This window comes from Equus quagga, chromosome 2, assembly GCF_021613505.1.
Source record: "Equus quagga isolate Etosha38 chromosome 2, UCLA_HA_Equagga_1.0, whole genome shotgun sequence".
NCBI lineage: Eukaryota > Metazoa > Chordata > Mammalia > Perissodactyla > Equidae > Equus > Equus quagga.
Window position 1 is genome coordinate 134,781,210 of NC_060268.1, and position 27,394 is coordinate 134,808,603.

General features: G+C 39.6%; 1 protein-coding gene and 1 long non-coding RNA gene across 4 annotated transcripts in view; one reads left to right on the top strand and one right to left on the bottom strand.

Annotated features, from left to right (window-relative positions):
- Window positions 1-413: 413 nt before the first annotated feature.
- The window catches only part of RHOBTB1 (Rho related BTB domain containing 1), a 117,389-nt gene continuing 90,408 nt past the window's right edge, over window positions 414-27,394 (top strand). For all 3 annotated transcript variants that reach the window (XM_046653098.1, XM_046653100.1, XM_046653103.1), the window contains exons 1-2: window positions 414-608; window positions 14,795-14,892. The gene's annotated coding sequence lies outside the window, so the exon portion shown is untranslated. The remainder of the gene's footprint in view (window positions 609-14,794; window positions 14,893-27,394) is intronic.
- LOC124235347 (uncharacterized) overlaps window positions 2,258-27,394 on the bottom strand; it is a 44,521-nt gene continuing 19,384 nt past the window's right edge. Inside the window, exons 2-3 of the long non-coding RNA XR_006887451.1 lie at window positions 22,218-22,392; window positions 2,258-2,439 (exon numbers count right to left, since the gene is read on the bottom strand). This is a non-coding gene — a long non-coding RNA (uncharacterized LOC124235347). The remainder of the gene's footprint in view (window positions 2,440-22,217; window positions 22,393-27,394) is intronic.

The following is a 27,394-nucleotide window of genomic DNA, read 5'->3' on the forward strand; positions in this document are numbered from 1 at the left end:
ACGGAGTGATGTGTGGTTTGTGATGTCAGCAGAACCCGCGGACAAAATCGCTGGAGTTTCCATCTCTTGGCTAGAGAACGTCCCTACAAGAAAAAGCTGACCCTTGACACCGCCAGAAACTTTCCCCAGACTTGGCCTTCATTTGTAGGAGTCGCCCCTCTGAGGACGCCCCCCGCGAGTCCCAGAGGTGGGTCGTGGGGACGCCGACACTGGGGCGCGGTCCCTCCGGCCAGGCGCGCAGAAGGGCGGGGTCACAGGCACTGGGGCCACAAAGGCTGGGGAGCCCTGGAGGGAGGCCGACGCAAGTAGGGCGACAGCTCCGCGGGAGGGGCCGGGGGAGGCGGCCCAGGGCTCCGGGGACCGGCTTTGGCTCCAGGGCCCCGCCCAGATGACTCCCGAGCAGGCCGCGAGGCTGGGGAGGGAGGCGGCCGGCCGGGGCGGTGGCGGGCGGTGGGGAACGCCCGGGTGGGAGAGGGCGGGCTCGGCGCGGGGGCTCGGCGGCTCTCCCCCCGCTCCCCAGCCCCCGCCCCCCGGCTGGACAAAACCCGCTCGCCGGCCCGTCGCCCGGCGGGACCAGGAGCCGCTGCCCGTGCCTCCGGCGTCCCCAGGTAGACTCTGCGCGGCGCCGGGCGGGGCGGGACGGGGCGGGCTCGGCCGGGGCAGGGGGAGACGGGGACGCGCCAGGGTGGGCGGGACTATGGGGGTTCTCTCTGCGCACCCCCTATATCCGCAGGCTCATGGGACTCTAGGGCTTGGAGCATCCCTTTGAGCCCCTGAAGGGTGGTGACCTGGTTCTCTTACACTGACCTCCTGACAGCTGCCCAGCTGCACTGAGAAAGCACAGGGCCCCAGAGGGGGCTTGCTTCCAAAATACCTTGGGTGTTTTCTGTACCCTCCCACCTACCTGTCCCCCAACACACACACACACACACACACACACACACACTTAGCAGGCGGAGGCGGGGGCCTGAGGGATTAGAGGGATAGAGTGACTGTCAATAAGAAGAGATTAGAATCCGGGCAGGACGTGTCCACACTGGGGTCTTCAGATAGTACACTCAACATCTGCGGCTCCTCCTCGGTCCGGCCCTCAGGTGACGCGTGATTGATTTTTCTTGGTTTGTTAGTTCTGAAAGCCCCCGGCTGTAAAAAGGTTTGGGTCAAGGATGAGACTTCGATCCACAGAGGCTTTCTTTGCCCTGCTCTCCAACACCTTTCTGAAAGAGGGCTAGATTGCAGGATCCTAAAAAGTTTGGACAGGGTGTTCAAGGGAGCTTAGTTTTTAAAACTTGTGAGTTTTTGGAAAACAAAAACAAATTCTCTTAGTTTGAATTCGGTTTTCTTTTTCAATATACGTGTATGCATGTTAAGAGAATTAGTAACAAGTGATGTCATTAGATAGTGAGTCCAGTGGGTGTGGCATCGTTAGAATTGAAAACTAACTTTACTGTGTAGTTTTTAAAAATTTGCTTCCTTATGTGCCTTTTTATGTGCTATATGATTGGGATGTGTCTTTGTTGGCAATCCTGTCACATCACCTTGGCATCTTCGAGGTTTCTCCTGGTGTTGGCCACTTGACCCGGCACACCGACCAGTAGATGACCTTTTTATTTCTAGTGTTTCAGGTGGGTGCAACCCCACTTCCCAGGCCTCTAGTTTTGGTCTCTGGTGAGAGGAAAAAGGTACCAGAAATGTGCTCTTGGCAAATTTGGGAGCACGGAGGAATGCCGTAGATTTTCCTCCCCATTAAAGTTTTCACGTATTGGCAATTTAAAACCCAAGGCATTGTTTACCACCTGTCAGACTCACTCAGAAGTGTAAGGATTAACTAATAAAAGATTTGTAAAATGCTTCCCAAATATAAAATTCCATAAATATGCTAAACAGTAATAATCCACCCGTTGTTAAATTTATGTAGCTGCTTCTGCCATGCATACAAGATGATTTAGAATGCATGTTTCCTGTCAATTAAACAATGAGTTTGGAGTAAAATAATGAGTTCAATTCTCATCCTATGAAACTTTGAAATAAAATTTCTCCCATAAGGCACCACCGGCAGAGAATCATAAAGTAAGCAGCGTTTCAAAAAGCTATATATGGAATGGCATTTACCTTATGGTTGGGGGAAAAGGGACCCAGTGAACTTCTGAAACTAAGAAATATTCAGCCCTGGTTCAAGTGTGCCTGAACCATAACTATTCCCTTACGTTTTGGGTAAGTCTACCGGGAGGGCAAACAGGTTTTGTGGGATGGCCTTATAGCTGTCCGCTTTAATCCATGAAATACACCTCTTGGTATTTTAAGGCTGAAGTTCACTCTGTGGTTTTGTTCACAGACGATGAAGAAAATCTTCATAGTTATTTGGATAAATTATTCATTCTTCCAATATCATGGGCTTGGTTTTTAAGCATCCTTGACACCGGCAATCATGTTAATATCCTGCAGATAATTGAATTAGTTAGTTCCCAGTGGATTGAGTGGCATGTTAACATTTTTCTCTTTGCATGTATTTAATAATAAAATGTATCATTCTTCTGTTTGCTGGTCTTCTAGAGTAAAACCTGTGTCTTGAATGCTAATTTTAAGTATAAATATTGCTATGGATGGTCTTTTCTGTTTTATGAAGACGATTCTAGATTCAGAACTAGCAGATTAAGCAGTAAGCAAAGCCATGACCATGACGTTGGGGATGTTTTCCCTTGACCCCTTCCCACTTTCAAAAGCCGTGTCTTCTCATTTCCTCCACTCACTTCTCTCAGGTGGTAGCTGCTAAATAGGCCCCAGCCCAGTATTCTAGAACCTGTCTCTGCCACCACTCCATTTATCCAAGTAGCTTAACTGCCGCCCTACTTCTTTCCCAGCAGCTTGGTATGGGTGAAAGTGCGCCAGGGGAAAAATCAAAAGAGTTTGTATTTATTGGGCAGCTATGATATGCCAGGCACTGTGCCACATTCTCTCGTAAATCCCTGTCACAATCTGATGGGCTGGATGGCATCTGTGTTTCTCAGAAGAGGACTCGGAGTCTCAAAGAAGCCCTGGTGTGCAAGGACGAGGCGTTTATGAGTCAGAGAGCCAGGACTTAAACCAAGGCATTCGGGCACTGCCTGCTGTGTTGTGGTCCCTAAGAAGGGTTCCCATTCTGGGCTGAAGCAGGGGAGAGCTTTCCCATTAACTAACTGGCCAATTGATCTCGGATAAGTCCCTTAAACGTACTGGGCCTCTGATTTCCTTTCTCTGCTGTAGATTAAATTATCTCTCTGAGGTGAAAGAGATTGTTCCAGGATTTGGGTTGCCAAGCATATAAACCGCTCCTCCCATGAGATTCCAGAATGTTCTGTCCCCTGCCCTGCCCTTTCCTCCAACCCCCTCCCTTATCTTTTCTTTTCCTTTAGCTCCAAGTAAATATCACCTCCTCCACAAGGCTTTCCCTGAACATTGTTCACACTGCTATTCTCTGTCTCAGCCCTTAGTGACCCCTCATAACACTGATTACAAACTGCAGTTATGTTATTTCTATGTCAGTTTACGTGTGGTGGTGGTTTTTATCTTCTCCCCCAACACTGCCCCATCAGATTTTAAGCTGCATGACGCCAGAGCTCTTTTTGTCTAACTTTCTCATTATTGTCTCCCCAGGGCCTAGCATGGTGACACAGAGCACATAGTTGGTGATCAATATGTATACGTTGAATGAATAATTCTCTCTTATAAGGACATGTGCTAATGGCCAAGATATCCTCCCTTCCTTGGGATAACCTAAACAAAGTCTCATTATCTTACACGCTTAGAGAGAGTGAGCCTGAATTGTGAATGGGATCCAAGTATAGTAACAGAGACAGTGGGCCTGCCCCAGGACACACAGGACAAATGGAGACACTGCACATAGTCCAACCCCAATATTTTACAGCAGAGAAAATTTATCCTCAGAATGATAGTAGAAACTTGGGTTTCGAAGATACTTGAGAGACCAGTTAATGGTCCAAGTCCTCGTTTCATTGATGAGGACACTGAAGCTTGGAAAAAGTTTCAGCTCTAAACCTAAAGTATGGAACCTGTGCCACCTGACTCCTGTACTCTTTTTACCAAGAGGTCAAAAGTCTTGGGGACCACCTAGTCAACAGGGGTAGGAAGCTTTGGGCAATGATGCTTTTTTTCAGAAATTCCAAAGAGGCTTACGTTTCCCAGACAAATCCTCGGTAGCAGCATTAGTACACAGCAGAACATCCTACTTCAGATAATCTTATTTTGAAATTTTGTATGGCCTCTATAAATTTCAGTGACTCATTTACTATTTTAATGATCCATCAGGCAGCCTTTTAATACCTATCATTAGTTTCCCAATTCTGTTTAAATGCTTGGGATCTCCAAATGGAAAATCTACAGTGCTGAGCATTTTAACATTAGTGTGATAGATTCAAGATACAATGAAAAGATGATTGGTATTTTGAACTCCAAATGATGATGGCTTGTTTTTAAAGAACTAAAATAACTTTTCTTCTCTAACTTAGAGAGCAATCCTTGCTAGAGTATTACATCCCATAAAAAAGCAGTTCTTAAACTTTAGAGAGCATAAAAATCATCTGGAAGACTTTTTAAAAACTCAAGATTGCTTGGAGCCATTCTGCACAGTTCTGAATTAATAGGGCTGAGATTGGACCCAGACAACTGCATTTTTTAACAAATACCTTCAGTGATTTCTCGATCAAATTATCTGAAGATGTCCCTGTGAAGTTTAAGAATAATTTTGGTATATTTTGAATTTTTCCAGATTCCTTCTAAGAGAATTTTTTTAAACAAAGATATTTGGGGAGTTGCGTTTCGACATGTTTGAATCTAGCAAATAGCAGAGATGATCAAAATTGGTTTACTAGGTATGATGGGCATCTGTTTCCTTCTAGCAAAAGCCACATCTGTATAATCATAATATAGCTACTGAGTTTTATATTGGCCCCAAATCAAGAATGTTTCATAATGTTTCTGTTGGACCACAAAAATAAATCAGTATTTAGCAATAAAAGTTGAGTGCTAAGTTCTGTGGAGAAGTAATGAAGCCCTTTGCCCTCCAGATGATTACATTCAGCGTAGCAGAGAAATAAGATTAATATTCACAAAAAATTCAAGGACAGGGTTGCAGATCAAGTACAGGATGTCCAGTTAAATTTGAATTTCAAAGATACAACAGATCATGCTTTAGTAGGCAGGTCCCATATAATATTTTCATTTGCTAAATCTGGCAGGCTTGCTCCAAGGAACATTAGCATTTAATGTCATTAGTTTCCAGAACTGAAGGCAGGGTGGTGGTTGAGTGGTTTTTAAGCTTGCTCTGGACATGCTCCTGAGAAAAAATGCCCAATGGCACTTTCCAACACAACTCTCATGCCATTCCGTGGATTCCAGGCTGCCAAAGCTCTTGGGGACACCAGGGTCATCTGCAGTGGTAGGAAGCAGAGGCCAGCTCTTCAAGCTACTGACTGTGGGCTGGGGAGGTCTAGACGGTGTCTTGGAAAAGTGGGATTTGACCTGGGCCTTTAAGAGCAGTAGAATTTACCTGGAGTGTGGGTTTAGGGGACTTCTGGGTCTTTGAGAGCTGGCAGGTTCCCTTAGGCTTTGAGGGTGTTTAGGGCAGAGTCCTGAGAAATTAGCTTGGACAGGTTAAAAAAAAATCCAGATTATGGACAGCCTTACCTTCCAAAGGGTTTAGACTGCCTGTGTTGGGAAAGAGTGTCTTCATTGATGTGTCAATTAGGGGAGAGAATGTGATCAAACAAAGGGAGATAGGATGGGGAAATTGTAGGGAGCCTGAGCTCCAAGGTCAACAGGGCTGGTCTAAGCTCCTCCATTGACAAGCTAGGAAGACTTTGCTGTGTGTGCAACTTCTATGAGCCCACATTTCCAGAGCTGGGAATTGGGAATAATCATAGAGGCAACTACTAGGATTGTTGGAGGATAAAATAAAGTGGCACAGTGCATGGCACAGTGGGTGATGCTGCGTAAATGTTCCATGCATGGTACCTAGTATTCTGATACACTACTGCTGCTGCCCTTGTGATTATGTAAGGGGCGTTAGGCTCCTAGCAGCCTGCAGGAATGGTTTTGGGGAAGTGAAAGAAGAAAAAAACGATTGTTTGATCTAGATTTGGAGAAAGCTTGAAACTTTCACTTTTCCAAGTTGAAATTTCATTATCAAAAGCAGGGAGGGCAGAAACAAGATACTAAAATAATGCTTGTATTTTTAACTGAGGATTTTAAAATAAATACATTCAACTCTTCATGATTTCTCCTAGGAATATTATGGATAATCCAAATAATTTACTCTGATCTATAGTCAAGTAAACCTTTTTTTTAAATTCTTTGTGTTACTCTTAACTGCAGATTTGCCATCTGACTTGTTTTGTTTGGGCTAATATTTAAATTAATTTGCACATGATAAGCTCAGACTAATCATTTAGATGTTGTTCCCCAAAGCCTTTTAAACAGCAAGGCAGAGGAGTTTATGAGATAATTCACAAAGCAACTTCCCTTCACTGAGGTGACTGATAACACTGGAGATGGTATCCCGGGGCTCTGGAGTCAAACTGCTGGCTCCTCCAACTAGCTTTGTCACCAGGCGGGTCACTTTGCTTGTCTAAACCTCAGTTTCTCCCTATCTGTAAAACAGAACTAATAATAGCCCTTATGTCCAAGGGCCTGAGCATAATGTTCTCACATGATTCCTGGTACGCAGTAAGCGTTGCATAGAATTCTGTGACCTCAGTGTTGTCTTCATCTTATCAGTATATTATTTCTTTAATATGTTCATAAATAATTCAATTCAGGAAAACATCTAATAATATAGGAGATCTTTGTGACCTTTAGTCACATCTTAATTTATTGATTTACATGCCAGGGCTGTTTAGAACATTTTCCAAGCCATAGGGTGCAGTCTTCTTATTTCAAAGAATTTTTAATCCCAGTTGTATGTGTTCCTTTCTCTTGCTCATCCATCTTCAACTTTTACAAGGTGATTGGTACCTTGCTAAAGAGCTTTGGGTTTCAAACTGTACAGGAAAGCATCTGGGCCCTGGAATTTACGTGGCTTGTAAATCTACGTTACAGAACAATACAGAATTGCTTTAAGGTACATTATGGTTACATATATGACAGTTATATTTTATTTGGTCTATGCTGAGCCCCTTGAGGGCATCTCCCACAGTGCCTTAAAGATGGTAGATTCAAATACTTATTGAATGAATTTAATGTATAATAAAATACATCACATTCTTTTTCTGAGGACAGCTTTCCCACACATTAGGAAATCTAACTTAAAAAAAAAAAAACAAAGATGAAAACAAGAGAAAGATATGTAAGCTTCATGCAGAAGATCATTAGTCTGATATTTCTAACCTGAAGTATTGAAGATGAATTTGAAAAGTGAATTTGGAGATCTACCATGCTTATTTTCCAGAAGAGCTATGGATAATAACAAGCCTGTATCTCTACTACGGTCTTTGATTAGCTGGCCCCTCTCTCTAGAATGCTCTTCCCTCCAATCTTGCTTGGCCCAGCTAAGATGACACCTCCTCAGAGAGGTCTTCCCTGGCCACCCAATCTTGTTCACTTTCTATTACACTATTTTGTTTTATTTATTATAGTACATTACCATCTACTTATTTCACATTTGTTTTTCATCGTCTGCCCTCATCCCCACTGGACTAGAAGCACCCTGAGGTCAGAGGTCAAGTCTAAATGTTTACTGCTGTTTTCTGAGTATCTAATACAGTGCCAGGCATTTAGTAGGTAGTCAGTAAATATTTTGTCAACTTTGAATGTCAAAAGACCAAGATCTTGTCTTGTGGGGTTATTCTACTGCAAAGCAGTAATTTTTAATCTTTTGGGTCAAATTCACCTTTCAGAATTGGATTAAAATCATGGAACTCTTCCTTAATAAACTATGCACAAAATTTTGCATAGAATTTGAGAGAGTTCATGGACCTCAAGCTGAGAATTACAGCTCTAAAAGTGTATGTATAAATATAAAAAAAAACTAACTGAAATATTGAGCTAAATGTCACCAAAAAATTTAATTACTATGAACATCAGTGTTTTAATGTTCATACATTTATGGTAATAAATTATATGTTGCCTTGGGAAAATTTTGCAACCCTACAAAGGAAAAGAAAGTCTATCTATAAATGTATACTTTATTTATACGCTGGAAAGGATTTAAGGCTTACAGAGAAAGGCTAATAAAAATACATACTGTACAGCAATATAAAATATATTTCAAATAGGTGAGAAAAAAAATGAGTCAAAGGAAAAAAATAAAGCTAAGAATGTAAGATGGGACCAGGAGAGAGATTCATACTCAAAATTTATGCCATGAAATTCAACACTCTTGCTAGAAGATAGTAACAAATTTTGCTCTCCATTTTTTAGCATCCAAGGCGAAGGGGAAAAAAATCAGTTATGCCTTGCAGAGGGTCATATTTTATATATACTTATATATGAATATATGTATATGTATTTGATAGCAAACTGCTTCTTAAAAGAAGGAAGCTCGGGTGTATGTAGTAATAAGGAATGGAGATTTTATTTCCAGTGTTTGCTTTTGGTAAGTGCCCTTTTACCTGAGCCTGAAATAACCCATAACAAAACGTTCAAAAATAACTAGCATTTTGGATGTTTATAATTAAGATTTTATGGCGCGCTGTAATTTTTGTTAGCAGTATGCCCTCAGAAAGAGGCCTCGTTAGGTCAGTAAGACCCTCCTAGAACTTCCTAGAACCTCCTAGAACCTCGGGGGAGGAGGGCTGGGGGAAGGACAAGGAAGACAAAGTTTTCCTCTGTTTTCTTACACCCCCTCAGTCCCTGCAGCACCCCACCCTTTCCGCTGTTGCACTCTGTTTAAATAAAACCCTGAAGCTCTCATTCTCCCCTTTAAGGGGTATGCACCTAAGACGCTGACAAACGCAAGTTATTCCAGCTAACCATCGGTTCCTTGGATAGCCGTCCATCGGGGACTTCTACGCTTTCTCTCTTCTAGAGAGCAAATACAATAACTAGCTTCTCGGAACGTGATGTGGATTTGTGGCATTCTCTGAGGGGCTATAAATGTATCACATTGACAGCTTTATTTGTCATTCTTAAATGGAATGTGTTTCTCCCCCTTTGTGTTAAATCGAAATCAGATGGCATTTCCTATTTCCGTGTGGAATGTTTTTACTCCCATAATTGCAGAAGTACATTCATAACTGGTACTATTCTAATTTACAAAATTTGTGTTCCATTATTTGGGAGAGGGGTCCGTCTTTGGAACGCAACTGAGGGAAAACAACTTATGCAACATTTTCGTTTTGCCTATTTATTGAGATCCTGATACAGTTGCTAGAATTCTGTCACCATATGGAAGCAGAGACAATTATATTACATGGAACGACATGGATTTTAAAAGCAAGGATATAAAAAGTCACACCCAGCAGAATATCCACAATCCAGAGACTTAAATGTTTTTGAGATCTCTTCTCTCCTTTCCCTCCCCAGCATGCCTCTGATCCTAATCCTCTTTACCTCTCCTTGCAGTGGCTCTTGTTTCAATATATGCTGTGGCAAAATGGCAAGAATAGGGTTGAAAAGTTCACATCTTAGCATATTTCTTATAGGTGAAATTTTTCATTAAAAAATCCCTATCATTACCATCCACCCACTACAGAATCTGGGTAAGAAAGGAAGCCCTCCTACTTTAATTTCTTAAAACCATCAAAAACTCTCAACGCTCTTGTCACTGATCTCAATATTGTGCTTACTTTTACAATTTTTTTTTTAAAAGATTTTATTTTTTTCCTTTTTCTCCCCAAAGCCCCCCGGTACATAGTTGTATATTCTTCTTTGTGGGTCCTTCTAGTTGTGGCATGTGGGATGCTGCCTCAGCGTGGCCCGATGAGCACTGTCATATCCGCGCCCAGGATTCGAACCAACGAAACACTGGGCCGCCTGCAGCAGAGCGCGCGAACTTAACCACTCGGCCACGGGGCCAGCCCCTTACCTTTAGAATTTTTAACCACTAGGCTACGGGTACATTTTTTCTGCCTGAATTTATATCTGTGTTTGTTTTCATACTCATTTCATAACTCATGTTTTCAATAAAGTCGTTTTTGTTGAGTACCTACTATGTGCCAGACACTGGTAGGATGCAATAAATTGCATCATTTGGCCCTCATTTGGCCTGCAGCCTGATGAGGAAGATAGACAGTAAAAGAATGACACAAATAGGTATGAAACTAAAACTGTTGTAAATGCTACAAAGGAGAGAGACAAAATTCTGGAAAATGAGATCTCAAAGATGTGTAGGAGTCAACTAGGCAAGGAGTATAGGCAGAAGGCACAATGTATAGGAAAGCCCTCTAGCAGGAGAGAGCAGAAGTAACGTGAGAGAATGAAGGAAGGCCAAGTGGCTGGAGTACAGAGGGCAGGGCGAACAGCTTGAGTCTAGAGATGTCGTCAGGGGCCATCACCATAAAAGACTTTTTAGCCATATCAAAGAATATGCCTTTATCCTAGGACCAATGAGAAGGTTGAGGCTTTGGGGGGGGGGGGGGGGGGCTAGGATTCTAGTTAATGATATTATCTATTTTATATTTCAATAAATATTTCTGGCTACAGTGCAGAGTATAGGTTGGCAAGGGGAAAGTTATGTAGACCAGTTGAACTTTTTCAGTAGAGAGATACTGATGGCTTGTCCAAGGGAAGGAAGGATGAGATGTTGGTGATTTCTAAAAAGTCAGTGAATTCAAGAGCTATATACAAGATAAAATTGACAGGTTGTCTTCTGTGATATTTTTATGGAGCCCATGAGGAAGTCAGGGAACACTGGAGGAGGAACGAGTTTGCGAAGACAGATGCTAAGTTTAGTGCTCGATATGTTGAGTTTGAGATGTCTTGGACAGGGCAGAGCTAGCTGACGTTGGACTATGGGTGTGGAGCTTGTCAGAGAGGTCTGGGGTTTAGACAGAAACTTGTGACTCATCTTTACACAGGTCTGGAGATGGATATGATTGCCTGGAGAAAGATTATAAAGTGATTGGTAGAAGAGAAGACTAGGACCAAAGTCTTGAGGAATTCAAACCCATAATGGCCAAGTAGTGAGGGATGAGCTTGCAAAGGATGAAAGAAGTACTAAGAGAAATAGAAGAAAATCCAGGAAATTGCTGCATAATGAGAGGCAAGGGAGCAAGGATTTCATTTCAGGATGATGGGAATGGTCAGTTGGCTTGAACGTGGAAGACTGAAAAGTGTTTATTTTATTTAGCAAAAAGTGGAGAACACTGATCAGAAGAGAATTGTTTTGAAATAAAGAAATCACTAAGTGATACATATGGGAAATAAAGCTGTAACTTGTTCTATCTGTGGTCATGCCTGTTTGAGAATATTTCAGATGTTTGTATTTTGCATGTGTCTTAAGAAGATACTTAGGGAGGAGGCATGATGGAGAGGAAAGTCATTTTGGCGTGTTGGTGACCACTAGAAAGACTATTCTTGAGCATAGAACAGTCTGAGGTTCTGGGGTCTGAACTGCAGAGAAAAGTTGAACCTGACACCAGGGAACTTTATGAGCACAGCGCTGCCTGTTTCTCCACCCAGTGGTGCTCTTGTGACGAGGTAAATAGACCAAACGTCCATGGAGTGGTGTTGACTTGCCTCACCCATTTCCTGGCATCGCTGTGTGGGAGAAGGCAGCTGTCGGCTGAAAAGTCACAGAGCACATTCTCGGTGACTTCTGTGAGGTGAGCTGCGGCCTCAATTTCCCCCCCTACACCTGCTACAACACAGAAGTTGAGCCCACACAGAGGGAGCAGAGTAGAAGTCAGCATCTCAGCACAGCGAGCCATGTGATAAGGCAGAAGTCAGACGGAAATGGTGAGAGCTGCCAGTGGGAGGTAAGAAAAGACAGACGAGCATCAGTAATTATTTGCAGTAGTCTAGCTATAAAGGGAGGGAGATAAGTGGATGAGCGAGCACCTATTCATTCAACAAATATTAAACTATATGTGCCAGGCACTAGGATAGATACCACAAAGACATTTTCCACCCCTAATGGAAGATGTGCCGTAAGATATATCATTTGACAATCTCAAATGCATAATGACTCAGTATTTTGTGAACTGATTCATTAAAAAATGTGACATTTGGAGCCAGCCCAGTGGCATAGCAGTTAAGTTCACACACTCTGCTTTGGTGGCCTGGCATTCACCGGTTCAGATCCTGGGCACAGAGCTACGCACCACTTGTCAAGCCATGCTGTGGCAGTTCCCACATGTAAAGTAGAGGAAAATGGGCCGATGTTGGTTCAGGGCCAGGCTTTCTTAAAAAATAAACAACATTTTTCCTCAAATATGAACTTACTTGATTTTTATAAAATGATGAAACAAATTTGTGTTAAAATAAAAAAGAGAAAAATAACATGTCCATCTGTACTTGTTTTTTTTTTCTCATCCTCTCTCCTTTCATTCCTTTTGTGTTCCGAATTTGCACAGTCTTACTATTGTCACTTATTCAGAAAATATTTTCTCGAATGGTGTCCTTAACCCTATGTTCAAAGCCTCTCATAGTGCTATTTGACTTTTAAAAATCATCTAATCGCCTGTAATTTATAGAGCACCCACGTGTTCAAGCATTGAATATTACCCCATAGAAGTTAGAAACGTGAATAAAGCAGAGTTTTCCTAGCTAGATTGTAAGCTTTCTGAGAGCTCTTGGCATTGCTGTATTTAGAGCTATCAAATAAAGCCAGAGTACTATAAATGTGATTTTTGTAGTAAGGATACAGTTCAGGATCATTGGGTTTGTAGAGGAAGGTACAATGAATTCTTACTCAAGAATTCAGGACAATCCCTAAAAGAGGTGTTATTTGAACTGAGTGTTAAAAGATGAGCATTTCAGACAGCAGAAAGCTGGTAATCCAAGTCATGGAGGCAGGAAACAGCTTTTAGGGGGAACGGGGCACAATGAAATGGTTTAGTCTGACCAGAGAGGTTATGTGGAAAGTGGTAAGTGTACGGATCGCAGATCTTGGAAAGCTGGGCTGAGAAGTTTTAGACGTGATCCTATAGGGATTGGAGAGTTGTTAGAAGTTTTCAAACAAGTGGAGAAGCACCAAGTTGAGGAAGAAAACTGGGATCATCAGGAAAGCTGGGAAATGTTGGAGACTGGAAGCAGGGAGTACATGAGATGGGAGGCCATTGCCTGGATGGGAACTGGTGGACACTGGATGAGTTTCTGATATGACAGTGGCCTTGGACATGTCAAAGGGAAGTAGAGCTTTTTCTGTGCAAAGTGGCCATAATCAGTTGGAGTGTGTGTGTTGCAGGGAGGTGCAGTGATGGGGGAGAGCATGAAAATGACGCTGAGTGTTCAAGCCAGAGTGACAATGCCACTGATTTTAGGTAGAGAGAAAAGCAAATTCAGGAGAGCATAGGGATGAGGATCTAGCCAGGAGAAGCATCAAAAAAGACAATTTAAGTCATGGGTGCAAATGAAATTGCTGCCAAGCAGAGAATGTTGAGGAAGGCCCACATTTAAGGGGAGGCAGAAGAAAAAGAACCAGAAGAGGAAAATTGAGAGCAGTTTCCTGCAAGATTGGAAGGGAGGTTTCAAGGAGGATGAGAAAAATATGTGGATTGCAAGGAAGGGGCCTCCTACTATGATTTGTTTCATTTATATAATCATTTGGTTGTATCTTCTCCCTTTCTCTTCCTCTCCCTTTTGCAATGGCCCTGTGAAACGGGCTGTGCAGCTGTCAGTACTGTAGCACATCTGGGCTTACACTTCATCTTTGCAGCTCTATCCCTATTTATTAGTGAGTGGTGACTAAACTCACTGGCAATCATTGGCTTCCTTCAGAAACTCCTCCTCGCTATTGAGAACATGACTCAAGGAAAGAAGCTCCTTGTGTGTTTGTCAGGAAGCTGCAGCAAGGGAGGAGAGCTGGGGGATTTGCTTATTGGGAGTTAGTGGGATTTTCATAGCAACAATAACTACCTCCACACAAAAGTATTGTTTTGCCCTTCAGTGTTCATGGTAGATAGTCCTACTCTTATTAAATAGAATAGTCCACTTTATCTCAATGTCCCTATATCATGTTTTACATGAAAAATTTTTCTATGAATTTCATATCAGGAAGATAAAATACTTGGTTTCTTTAGGGGAAGTGATGTATTTTCTCCTTTCTAATAATAGGAGTTATAGAAGAAATTAGGTTTTCCTTTTACCTAAATTACTAAGAAATTCAAATCCAAATGATAACTTCAGTCATTTCAACTGTTGACCAATATAAGTAGCATAAATACTTCCTCCTTTTCTACTCTCAACACTATTTTCTTATTTTTATTCATATTACATTATTTTTCCTTTTGGAAGCCACCTCAAATTCTTAAGATAAAGAGTCAGGACATAAACAAATTAAATACGTCTACTATTAACTAAATATCTTTCCGCACATCATCTCATTTGACCATCAGAACAGCTGGTATTATTACTCCCACCTGAGAGAGGAGGGCACTGCACCTCCATGAATTAAGGACTTAACGTTCACTCAGACAAATACCGAATAGGATCCGACCCCAGACCTTCTTTCTCTGATGGCTGTAGTCATTTCCGCCTTTCTTGCTCAAACTTTTGTGGACAGCTAGTTGATTTGTAACTGGCATATGGTGGGTTGGGATAGCTCTCGTTCAGATGAGAAATAATCACTAACATAAGAAACTAGTATTGTCTGAGCAGTTTTCCTCTTGATGAAATATTCCATGCTGGTATCTCTCCCCAGGTTTTGTAACACTCAAGAAGTACATGAAAGAGGCCTCTTTCATCAAGTATTCTTAAGTTATGAAAATGGAATTGAAGCATATTTTCCCCCTTTGTATGGTAAGTAACTACTAATTCGAGTAATAGAATTCACTTTGCCCTCCTTCTAATTTTCTCATGATATTTACAAAAGAAATGGAAATGCTTCTTGTGTGAATATGGCATGACTTATGAATAATATCTAGGTTTGTCTTCAGAATGTTTCATAAAAAAAGAGAATATTCTGTTTTTTGGTTCACTTGTGGTTTTTATAAATTCTAGTTTAATATCTTTTACCTGGTTTAGAATTTGAGTCATTTTTACCTACATATGAGTTTTGATCATTAAAATAACATAACTCTTCTGACTACTTTATACACACTTTTAAAATGCTTTACTTAGTAGCATCTTGTGCAGAAAATTGACATGTGGACTCTGAAAAGTCATGGCCACATAGAAGAAGATTTAGAAATGCCAGATTGCTGTGCAGTGGCATTTCTCTTCATCCCAGATGCCCTAGTTTGCAGCATCCACCCCTTTTGGCCTGGGCATGGACTGTCTTTAATTGGAAAAACTTATTATCACTTTGCAAGTGATTAGAACTGAGTCCTCCCAGGTGAGTGAAGTCAGCCTTTAAAGAAAGGGCCACATTATTGAGTGCTTTCATCAAGGTATTGTGCCTAAAGGACTTAACATGATTTGCGACAGTTCACTGTCCTTTGTCCACCCACAAAATCATTTGTTATTTTCACTCTTCATTGTATTTTATTTTTCTTTATATGTTCTAATGCATATTTAAAAGAAAAATTCACTCTATATGTGTAGCTATGAATATTATAAGATTTCATTTATTCTCTTTTTAAAGATGGCACCTGAGCTAACATCTGTTGCCAATCTTCTGGGGTTTTTTTTTTTCTTCTTCTTCTTCTTCCCAATGCCCCCCAGTGCATAGTTGTATATTCTAGTTGTAGATCCTTCTAGTTGTGCTATATAGGACACTGCCTCAGCATGGCCTGATGAGCGGTGCCATGTCCACAACCAGGATCCAAACCGGTGAAACCCTGGGCTGCCAAAGCGGAGCACGTGAACTTAACCACTCGGCCCTGGGGCCAGCCCCAGATTTCATTTATTCTAATGAATTAAGGAGGTGGACATATCTGAATTTGTAGGAAGGCTGAATTATAGATAACTTTTAAAGAAATGTGGCTTTTATTACTTTAAACTACATATAGTAACTTCAACAAAACATTACAAAGTAGAAATCCTTACGGAGACCTGTTACAATAAATCATATGAACATTTTGTTATTAGCATATAGATTGGATATATGTAGGAGCTTGTAAAGTGCCTGAGGTTCATTGAAAATAGTTTATTCTGTGTCTAAAATGTGTACATAAGATTGAAAATAAATGTTTAAAACATCATACATTATCTACCTATAAATAAAGTGTTTGCCAAGCAAAGGTAAACGTCAGCCAAGCTCATGAACAAATTATCAAAAGATTTTAAATTTATTGAAGCCCTAAATTAATGAGATATTACCATGTGTGCATAATAACTTAAAGAATAAAATTTGCTGATCCTTCTCTCGTATGGGTATTTGTGCTAATGAATCAGGATGCTATTTACACTATTAGTCCCCAAAGTAATTGCTTATTTGAAGAAGTTCTGTCTTAGGGGTTTTCAGTTAATTAAATCCATTTGCATTTTATGCACACATTTTAAATTCTCAAGTCTTATTTTTCATAAGCCAGATTCAAATATGTTCATGCAATAATACCTCTCATTAAGGCATTAGTCTTTCATTTTTAAAGGAACTTTCAGAGTAGCCATATGCATAAAATGCTTATTAATAAAATCCAATCAATATTTTAGAAAAGTCAACCCATTAAATATTTTTTTCATTTAAATTTTCCTATTTGTAATGGTGATTACTATGCTAACATACCTCCAATTTCTAATTTTTCGGTTAGCTTAATTTATTCAATGATTTTTTTTTGCTTTGATTTTGCATGGCAGTTTTTAACTTCTAACATGCCTTTAGAATTACAAGCAACCTTTTCCCAGAGAGTAGCTTTTTCAAGGTATGTGCATATTAACTGATTGATCTTGCCAACTCAATTGGGAGATAACTAAAATATGGAGCAAAACTTTTCCAATTCTAAAACTGGTGAACAGAGTATAATAATTCACAAAGTTAGGGATGTTTTTAAAGGTATGGTTTTCTCATAGTTTTCCAATATTTGAGAAGCTTGGAATTAAAGTACATAAGTGATAAAAATTGTAAATGCCTTGATTAGATCCAAACCATGGAAATCTTTCAGTGCTACCCTAGCTTCGAAGCTTGAAAAAGCTACTGAAGTTAAGACAGCAGAAGAAGCAGAGGGACAGGCGGGATGGAGGCAGGGGCCGGAAGAGCCACAGGAGCCATGCGGTGGGCTCAGGGTCTCAAATCAAAGAGCGTGGCAAAGCCAGAGGCTGGGAAAGACACACAGGGGCACCATCTGCAAAGGAGATCTGCAATCCAGTTTTGAAATCATGCCTAACCGAACTATTCTGGGTGGTTAGTAGATGTTTATCTAGTTTACAATTTATCTAGGTTTATTAGTTCCTCTTTGCAAAGAAAACATAAAATACAGAATCTGGATACATTCGGGTTCAAATTCCAGCCTAAGATGACATCTGAATCAAAAAAAGGTAGAGTGGGGCCAGCCTGGTGGCGTAGTGGTTAAGTTCGTGTTCTCTGCTTCCACAGCTCCGGGTTCATCAAGCCACTCTGTGGCAGCCTCTCACATGAAATAGAGGAAACTTGGCACAGATGTTATCTCAGCAACAATATTCCTCCAGCAAAAACAGAAAGATTGGCAACAGAGCTTAGCTCAGGGCCAGTCTTCCTCACGAAAAAAAAAAAAAAAAGGTCAAGTATCCAAGTGGAAGAGAGAGAGAAAAAGGAAGAAGTGATATCCTAAAATCATGATAAATATGACAGTTATTTTGTCCTTTTTAGCAGTATTGGACAATAACATACTTTTGTTGTCATCTTAACGTGAGATATAGGTATAAAATGGAAAACAATTTTTGATGTGCTGAAAAACTCATACACTTTATAATAAAATAAAATTTCATTCAATTAACTCATTGATTCATTTAAGCAATGATCTATGTAAAGCGTAATACCAATAGTCTCCTAAGAACATATTTTCTTTGTAGCTGGAATTGCCCTAAGGAAGCATTTCTTCTCATTTAGAGAAAGTAGAATAAAGCACTTGTATTACCATTTGTATAAATTTTTAATACTGAATAAAATATTAGTATTTAGTGTAATATTGATTCTCAACATAATACTCCTCCATAATGGCATGCTAATTGGTTAGAATTAAATCAGACAGATTCAAAAACCATGAGAATAGACCATCTAACATTTGTAATTTTTTTTCATTAGTTTCCAGAATTCCAATTAAAATGGAATTAATCTGTCAAATAAAATAGTATGGTACAATAAAAGTTCTGTGCACTGTGTCACGTGCACTCCTCTTCCTTCCCACTGCTCCACCCCCCGGATGACATACAGGAGTGAAGAGGATGGGAAGGAGGGCAGATCTTCACTTGTGAATGTCAACCATAGAGTAACAGCTTCAAGAGGCAGCAATCTATGAGCATTCCCGCCCTGTTATTTACTAACTGTGAGACCATAGGCATTTTCCTTAAACCTCTTGGAACCACAGTTTCCTCATTAGTAAGATGATTAGCCTAATAGTACCAACCTCCTACAGTTGTCGAGGAAATAGAGGTTCTCAACGGAGGGTGATTTTGCCCACTTGGAGACATTTGGGAATGTCTGGAGATAGTGTGGGCTATCCCAATGATGGGGGTGGGTGAGCTACCGGCATCTGGGGAATAGGGGCCCAGGATGTTGCTAATCTAACATGCGCAGGACAGCCTCCACAACAGATTCATCTGGCCCAAAAGGTCAATAGTACCGAGATTGAGAAACTCTGAAGTGAAGTAATGTATGTCATGAGCAGTGTCTGATACCCAGTAGGTCCTCAAAAGATTAGTATAATTAGGGGCTGGCCCAGTGGCACAGCGATTAAGTTCGCACATTCCCCTTTAGCGGCCCAGGGTTCACCGGTTCGGATCCTGAGTACAGACATGGCACCGCTCATCAAGCCATGCTGTGGCAGGCATCCCACATATAAAGTAGAGGAAGATGGGCACAGATGTTAGCTCAGGGCCAGTCTTCCTCAGCAAAAAGAGGAGGATTGGCAGCAGATGCTAGCTCAGGGCTGATGTTCCTCAAAAAAAAAATTTTTTTTTTAATTAGTATAGTTACACTGTTATTGTTGTCATTATTTATTTGAGACAGAATTCCAAATCACCCACATGGTATCAGGACTGAGTCTTATCAGCAATTCAGTAAGTCCATCCCAGCCTAGTCAGTCATGCCTATCTGCTAAGTCATCCACTTGGGATGGGCAATTTTGAAGTGCCTTCAGGAATGGACTGACCCACTTAATACCTGACTAGTCTAGCAGGCGCATAGATAGATTGGACCAAAGTTCATGGGCTATCATTTAATTTGTACCCTCTTAGAAATTAGAAGAAAATAAGAAAAGACAAATAAAAAGTAACTTATAGTGCCAGGTGACTATCACTTTTTAACTTCTGCAGTTAATAATGGGTCAAGGGTCTCCTCATGATCATTTCCTTTATAAAATGAACTGCTGTTTAGACAAATGGCTAAGAAATATAGTATGGTTAATATAAGAGTCTGATTAACTGTTTATATGGTACAAGAATATTAGCAATTCACAATCAGTTGAACGCAACAATGTAGTTTTAGCTTAATGTTAAAACATTTTAAGGACAGAAAACTCTTGCTTAATGCAAGATTTTCAAGGCCAAACAGACCTGAATTTGAATTTCAACTTTATAACCTTCAAGCTGTGTGACCTTGAATAATTTGCCTGACTTCTCTGAGCTCAGTTTCCTTATCTGTTTAATAGGCATAAAATTACCTCATAGGGTTGTTGAAAGAATTAAAGGAGACATACAGCATTTGACGTATATTAGCAGTGAATAAATGGTAGCAGTTATTATTTTCATTATTATTATTATTTATTCTGGGGAACTTGAATTGCCTTGGGATCATTATCATGGCCATGGATTCTCATTGCAAAGAATAACTATGGTGTGTAGGTAATTTTTATTAACAGAGGAAGCTCAAATTACATCCATTACCTCAATAAACAAAAGATCTTAGACTCGCTTCAATAAAATTGACTTAAGAAGAAAAAAGAAAACATACATATTATACATGGAATTTCCCAGTGAGAATTTTTTTTAAGGAAAAGGTGGATTTCCTAAATTAAAGAATGAATGATGTGCACATCTTTCTGGCATATTTAATATAGTTGATAATCCACTTTTTAATTAGCCACCTAATTATAATTCAATAGAAATTTCCCCGGGTGAATACAGTAACCTACTTCAGAGAGAGAAACAGCGCTGTGAGGGGGCGCTCCTACTGTGAATTTTGACACTTTTTCAGGTCCAATTTGTTCTAAACCTAAACGGCCCAGGAGAGATGGGGAGAGCTGTTTCACAGCCTAATAATTCTGACTGCCAGGAAGTTTGACTCTAAGGCTAAATTCACCTTTTATCAGTATTTTTATTTTTCCATTTTCTTTGTTCTCTGGAAAAGACTCAGTTTTTTTTTTTTTTTTATCTTCCCATCAATCATATGTTTAAAATTTGAAAATAAAAACTCGATTAATCCAAACTATGGCTCCTTTTATTTTTCTTGACGGTTTGCTTTCTTCTTAACTCTTCAAGTTTCCCCAACTTCTAACTGACGGTTTCCTGGACTTTTTTTGTTTGTTTCTGGGATGGAAAGTTACCTGAGGAGACCATCTCAACATCATCATAGACTCTTGCTCAATTCCACAACCCACACCATGTCAAGGAGGGAGATTTTTCATCTCTTCCTTAGCAAGAGATGTTCAAAGTTCCCAAAGCTTAATAGTTATTTTTTTTGTCATTGGTTGTTCATGGCCTCAGTTTAAAATGTTTTCAGACTTACCATCTGGTGCTGTGGAAATGAAACGGATGGCGATATTAAATTCTCTCTTCCAACCGGTTTTAGTTTTGCGTAGTTACAATTTCACTGTGTTTGCATATAATTTTGAACTATTGTCTCTCATTAATTTCCAGCTCATATGCATTAAATTTATGCAGAGAGGAGAGATGAACTTTTCATTTTAATTAATTTAATTTATCTCCTTGCTTCCACCCTTGCCCGCTGCAGTCTGTTTTCAATAAAGCATAAGTCAGATCATTTTGCTCCTTGACTCAAAACTGCAGTCTTTCCTTGTTTCAATTAGAGGAAAAGCTAGAGCCTAATAGTGGTCCTCAAGGCCATATATGTTTCAGCCCACCTGACCACCATCTCCTTCTGCACCCCCACCCACATTCACTCCACTCCAGTCACTCTGGCTTCCTGACAGTTCTGCCGGCACACCGGGCATGTTCCTGCCTCTGGGCCTTTGCACTTGCTATTTCCTGTCTGGGACCTTCTTCCCCAGGAATCCACATGACTTGTTTTCTCTTCTCCTTCAAGTCTTTGCTCAAACATCAACTTCTCAATAAGACCTTCACTGACCACCCTTCTAAAAATGTCACCCGTTCCCACAACTCCTATTTTCCTTCCCTGATTTATTTCTCTCTGTGATACTTGCCACCTTCTGATAAATTATATAATTTACTCATTTATTTATCGTCTGTCTCCCTCCATGAGAATGTAAGCTCCACGCGGGCAGCAATTTTTGTTAGTTTTGACTGGTGTACACCAAGCACCTACCCCAGTGCCTGGTATCCAGAAGGCACTTGATAGATATTAGCTGAATTGAATTGAAGTAGAATTACACTCTGATTGACCTTATTTCATTTCCCTCTAAGCCTTAATTTGCCTTCCATTAGTTTTATCTTTCAGTGTTCTAATCTTATTATAGTCCTTTAGGGAAACTTTGATCCCCCCACCCTCAGTTGAATTTAGGAGATGGAAGAAACAGGTTCACTGTGTTTCCTTTTGATCTCTGATAAGCTTTAACTGGGATAAATTTGCCTTTTAGTCATATTCCTTTCCCTATTACTTTTCCTATTCCTCAAGGACACTGTTATCACCAAAACGGTGAATTGACTGGGATAAATTAGATTCCTGATCAGAACACTCCTGGGTGAATCCTGAGGCAAACAGGAGATAGAGATGGAAATGGCTAGCTCTAGAAATAGTTAAATGAAAGAAAATGTGAGGATTATTTTCCTTTGGACCTCGGTACACTTTTTCTGGCACACATGTTCCTAGCATAAACATTAGAGCCTTAAACCTGATTCGAGAAATTACCTACCTCCTGATGACAAGAAAGCCATAAATATAGTTCATGACCAAAGATTAGTCACTGTTTATGATTGCTGGCGACACGTGATACATCAGGGAGATCTGGCGATATTTCAGATATCTCCAGTCAGCCGTTTATCATTTTCATAGTGGAAGATGAGGAGGGATTTCTCTCGTAACAGCCCCTATAAAGGGAAGTGAGTGGGGAAATGTCAGATGTGTTTTATCATTGAGAGTCAAAGGGACGTTGACAATGTTAAAAATGTGCTGAGTGGAGTACAGGTTTTGTACAGGTTGGTCTTCTAAATAATAAGACCCCGTTTAAAAAAGAAGAAGAAGAAAAAGTAGAAAATAAAGGAAATACGTTCTGTGTTGCTTAGTTCTCCCTCGTGCCCTTGAACCATGTTTCTGGACTCCCGCTGAGAAACTGAAGCTTGATTTATCTCTAGAGGCTGTAACATTTTGAGCAGCGCGATGGCCTTGAGACCCTGCCACACTGCCGTCCCAGCACATGACGTTTACGCTGCAGATCAGTTTGATGCAATATGCGGACACCCAATGCATGCGCTACCCCCTCCCCCCCCCCCCCCCCCCCCCCCCCCCCCGCGAATTTAACATTACTCCCTATTTCAATGCATAATTTAGGATCTGCCAAAGCACAGAGCATGTTAATAACTTCCACCTGATTGAAAACTTCGAACCCATGTTCCCTTTGTGACTACTATATCTATCCAAGTGAAAGACATAAGGCCCTCTGGGAGACGATTTTAAAAACGGGGTTGGGGATGTGAACAGCCAAGAACTTTGTCTTAGAAATGGTGAGAACGAGCCACTGAAAAGTTTTTAACATAACCAATAACTTGTGCGATGCTTTGCAGAATTCCGAAGACACCATTAAAAATTAAATAAAAAGCCTCAGCTTGGTTTTGTATATGCTTCAATAAGCAAAGAGATATATTTAATGCAGAGGGTGTTGAATCTGAATTAGTACAAATATTATTAATTTAATGTTCATACTGTATTTTATGGTTTATAAACTGCTTAGCAGTAATTTTATATATTTTCCCTCACAGCACCGCTGTAAAAGATGTCAGCGCTTTATTTTTCCCATTTTATAGATGAGGCAACCTTTAATAAGTGATCTATTTCTTTCCTGTGCATATTGGTTAACTGGTAAATGATTAATTTATGTCTACATGAACTTCATCATGCAGAGTATTTATTTTAGTGTGAGTTGGTATTTATTTTACCCGCAAAGCATTACAGTATCCAATTATATATGCATGTTTTAAAGGCAGTAAAGCAGCCATCAGTAGTTAATGCAACATTAAGTCAGAGATTTTTAAATCCACATTAAATTCGGAGTTAGGGTATTTAAATCAACCGTCCCTCTTCCTCCTCTCTCTGGTCCATGTGGGTGAGAAATGATCCTTTTATAAAGTGACCCCATGGCACCTATCCAATGACACAGAAAAGATGTGTTGAGATTTTCAGAGTTTAAAAATCTGAACTGTAAAATAAAGAACGAAGAGGTCTATAATTATGTTTGGCAAGAGTGGAAGAGTAAACAAATCTGATCATTTGTATCTGCCTGTGGAATACCTCGCTGACTGTGGGGCTTCCATCTTGCTCGCTTCCTTCTTCCTTCTTTTCTGCTTTCATTTCTTCCTTTTATTTTCTTATCAATTTTTGCATCAGTAAGATGGTTGTTGTGGCTACTTGCATGGAGAAGTATAACAAACCACACGTACGTGATATATTAAGGTTTAATAGAAATGGCATGGTCCCCTGCAACACCATCGTTTGCATTATGTCTCCATGTTGTACTCTGTCGTGCTGTAAGGAAAATCGCTTCTCTCAGGGTGTCGCACTTCAAGTTCAACATTCTCAAAATGCTGCTTAAGCACCAGCTCAGCTAATACCCCTCTAATATCACTTCACTACTTTAATCCTATAATTTAGAGGACAAAGCACCAAAAAGTTCAGTCGTTTTATCCTAAGTCAAATTTTTTAATTAATTAGAAATGTGCTTTCTTTTCATGATAATTTATTAGATATAATTCTCCTTCATTTATTGATCTCAAGACTCTTAAATTAAGCCAGTAAAACTAAGAGTTTTAAAAATTCATTGCAGAGAGTCCCTGCCCTAATTTCACATGCAAAAGTGTCTGATAAAGTCTAAATATTGGCATGTTAACCGTCAAAGGCAGATGATTTAAAACACATTGTGTGTGCTGGGTATTTAAACTCTTCCAGAATCCAGAAATTGTCTCTTTCAAAACTAAAATGTATTTTTGAAACCAGGAAAGGATTTAAAGATCCAGGAAGTGCTATGATATGAATTTTATGAAAATAATTTTATTGTTAAAAATTTTTTACCTACTGAAATATACAGTACATTACATCAGACCTACCAATAAGACAATATATAATGAAGTAATATTTTTAATTGGTGTCATTTGTTACAGGATCTATTGTACAGTATCTACTTAATCAGGGCATAGAAGTTTTAAAGATGAATTTTTTCAAATAAGGAGCATTACTGCAGAGGAATGTCATTGAAGTATTCTCCTCTCTTGTTTAGAGCTCAATTATAAAAGGAATCAGTACTTCAGTGAGCAGTTTTCTAACTTAGAGTTAGATATACTTGACCTTTAAATGGGCGCTGTGGGTTATTTTCATATACTGAAGATTTCGTGTGAAGATATGGAAATTTTAGCCATCTTACTCTTTGTTATAAATGTAAAAAAAAAATACACATATAGTCAAAAGAAACATTTCAAATATTAGAGTATAAATTCAATATGTGAAGTATAGAAATTTCATCCTTTTAAAAATCCTTCCAACCAATAAAATACGCAAATGAAATGCTATTATAGCTTTCCTTTTATACTACAGTTCCAGTATCTAATAACCCAGGCTTTTCCCAGTCCAAGACTTTTTCAATGGCATTTATTATTCCCATTTATGTTTATTTGACCCATATTGCGGCTTCCAAATTGGATATATCATTTTCTCCTGAGAACTCCATGTCCTCACATTGCCTTACAGGAGAACTGTGAATTTGTATCACTTTCTGGTGCAACAATGAACTAAATGGGCAGAGACCCAGATAAGACTCCCTTACGCTCTCCCTTACACCTCTCATAGAACACGAGATCCTAGTGAGCATCCATTATTATAAATGTTGAGCTGGGCTTGATTCCCAGGTTCTCACTCTTATAATCCCAGACTCCATTATAATGGTATTTCTGTTTTCATTGATTGCCATCTTTTTATATAATTCTGTTAGCTTTTGCCAAAAAGAAATGTTTTGAGAAGGGATTCTTATATGGGAAAACTGAAAAGTAATGTTCATGCTAAGTAAAAACACTATATTCCTTTTCAGAGAGAGAACTTACGTGAAATCAAGTATTCGCGATTTTTCAGAACTGCATATGGAGAAGTTGCTGAAATTCAATCTTGCTTCCAGATAAAGTCAGCACAGCATTACCCAGTTATTACGTAGCATTTCCATGCAAACTAATAAATAGTATTTCAACTTAAAATTTCGGTTTTTAATCTAGATGTAACTTAAAAACTCTTACAAGTAAAAACTCTTAGAAGTAAGCATTCTTGTCCATCAGAAGTTTGTACAGAAAAAGCAAATTCAAAGGGACAAATATGGGCAGTGCCTTCCAGCACTGACAGGGGGAAAAGATCCTGGCTCAAGAACACAGGTCTCTAGGCAATGAAGCAAGTGTATCCCTCAAGAGAGAAGAATGCATTAAGTTGTCATGGCTTTGAAACATCAGCCATTTACACCTCCCAACTTATTCCCCTGGTTCTGAACCCAGATTCACTTGGTAACCATTCCATTGCTTATAATTCTTCTTTGCATATACTTGTATCTGTATCTACATCTATACCTACAGGGACAAAATACAGCAGTCAATATAACTCATTAGCTTGATGGATGTATTTCTTATCGTAAATTAATATATTGGCATTCTGAGATAAAAAAGCTTTTTTATTTATGTGAATATTGTCAGTGAGATCATTTTAAAGTCACATAACTCTCAGCCACACATACGGAGGTAGAAGTTCCATTTCTGGAACATGAGACTAGAAATTGTCATTTGTCATCCATATTTGCTTATAAAATACAGCCACTCCCATACCTGCTACCACAATGCCTTCCCCACCCCATGGGAAAGGGAAGTAACACTTGTAAGAAATGACAAGAGGTCTAACGTTGTCAGAGAAATAAAGCTACTTGGGAAGGTTCACCCAGCCAGTAAGTAATAGAGGTGAGAGTAACACTCAGGTCTGACAGATGTCCTTTCAACTAAACTTGTGTCTTTACTTAAATTCTACTGCTGGCAACATGGGCCCTGACTAGGGGAAGCGAATAAAAGTTCCCTGGTTGCTAGAGAATACACACGCGTCCTTTTGTCTATTTCTTCTAAGCAAGTCTAAACCTATATGTTGCCCAAGAAATGGGTATTCTGTAACTGGCACTCCTACCTCTGGTGGTCATGTGAAGAAACCTTGTTTGATCATTTAGCTATATGTGTATTTTGGAGTCCGATTTTAAAATGACTAGCAACACAAAGACATCTGTTCATAGTGAACTTAAGAATTCATTGTATGTTCCTTATCAGGCAATTGGAAAAGCAAAGAGAAACGATAGTTATTTTACCAAGCAGATTCATGGTTGTCTTTCATTGTCTATTCAGATCTCTTTATTCGATCCGGCTATATAATGAGTTATGAGCCCAGTTCCCATGACCACGTTTTGTTAACTGAAATATAGTTTTAATTGTTTCCAAGTATACATTTATATTATTTACCTAAAACTACTCTGAAAAAGGCCTTAAATCTATTTAATAGAAGCTGGTAGGGATAGAAATGAGGGTACGCTTCACTAATTATAAGCTTAGTGATGCACAGATGAAAAATATTTTGGATTTTGACCATGCATATTAGGTATTAGGAGTATTATATTTCATGTTAAGGAGATGGATAGAAAATTCTGGAGATTATTTTTTCATCTTAAAGCATAACAGGTTTCAAATGTCATTTATTAAGTCATTTTGATTTAATTTAATGAGGTCATCCCTCCATCCTCTTGTAAACTATTTTGCCTAAACTAGTTCAAACATTAGAATCTTTTCTTTAAGAAAAGATTATCACTGAAGACTCAAC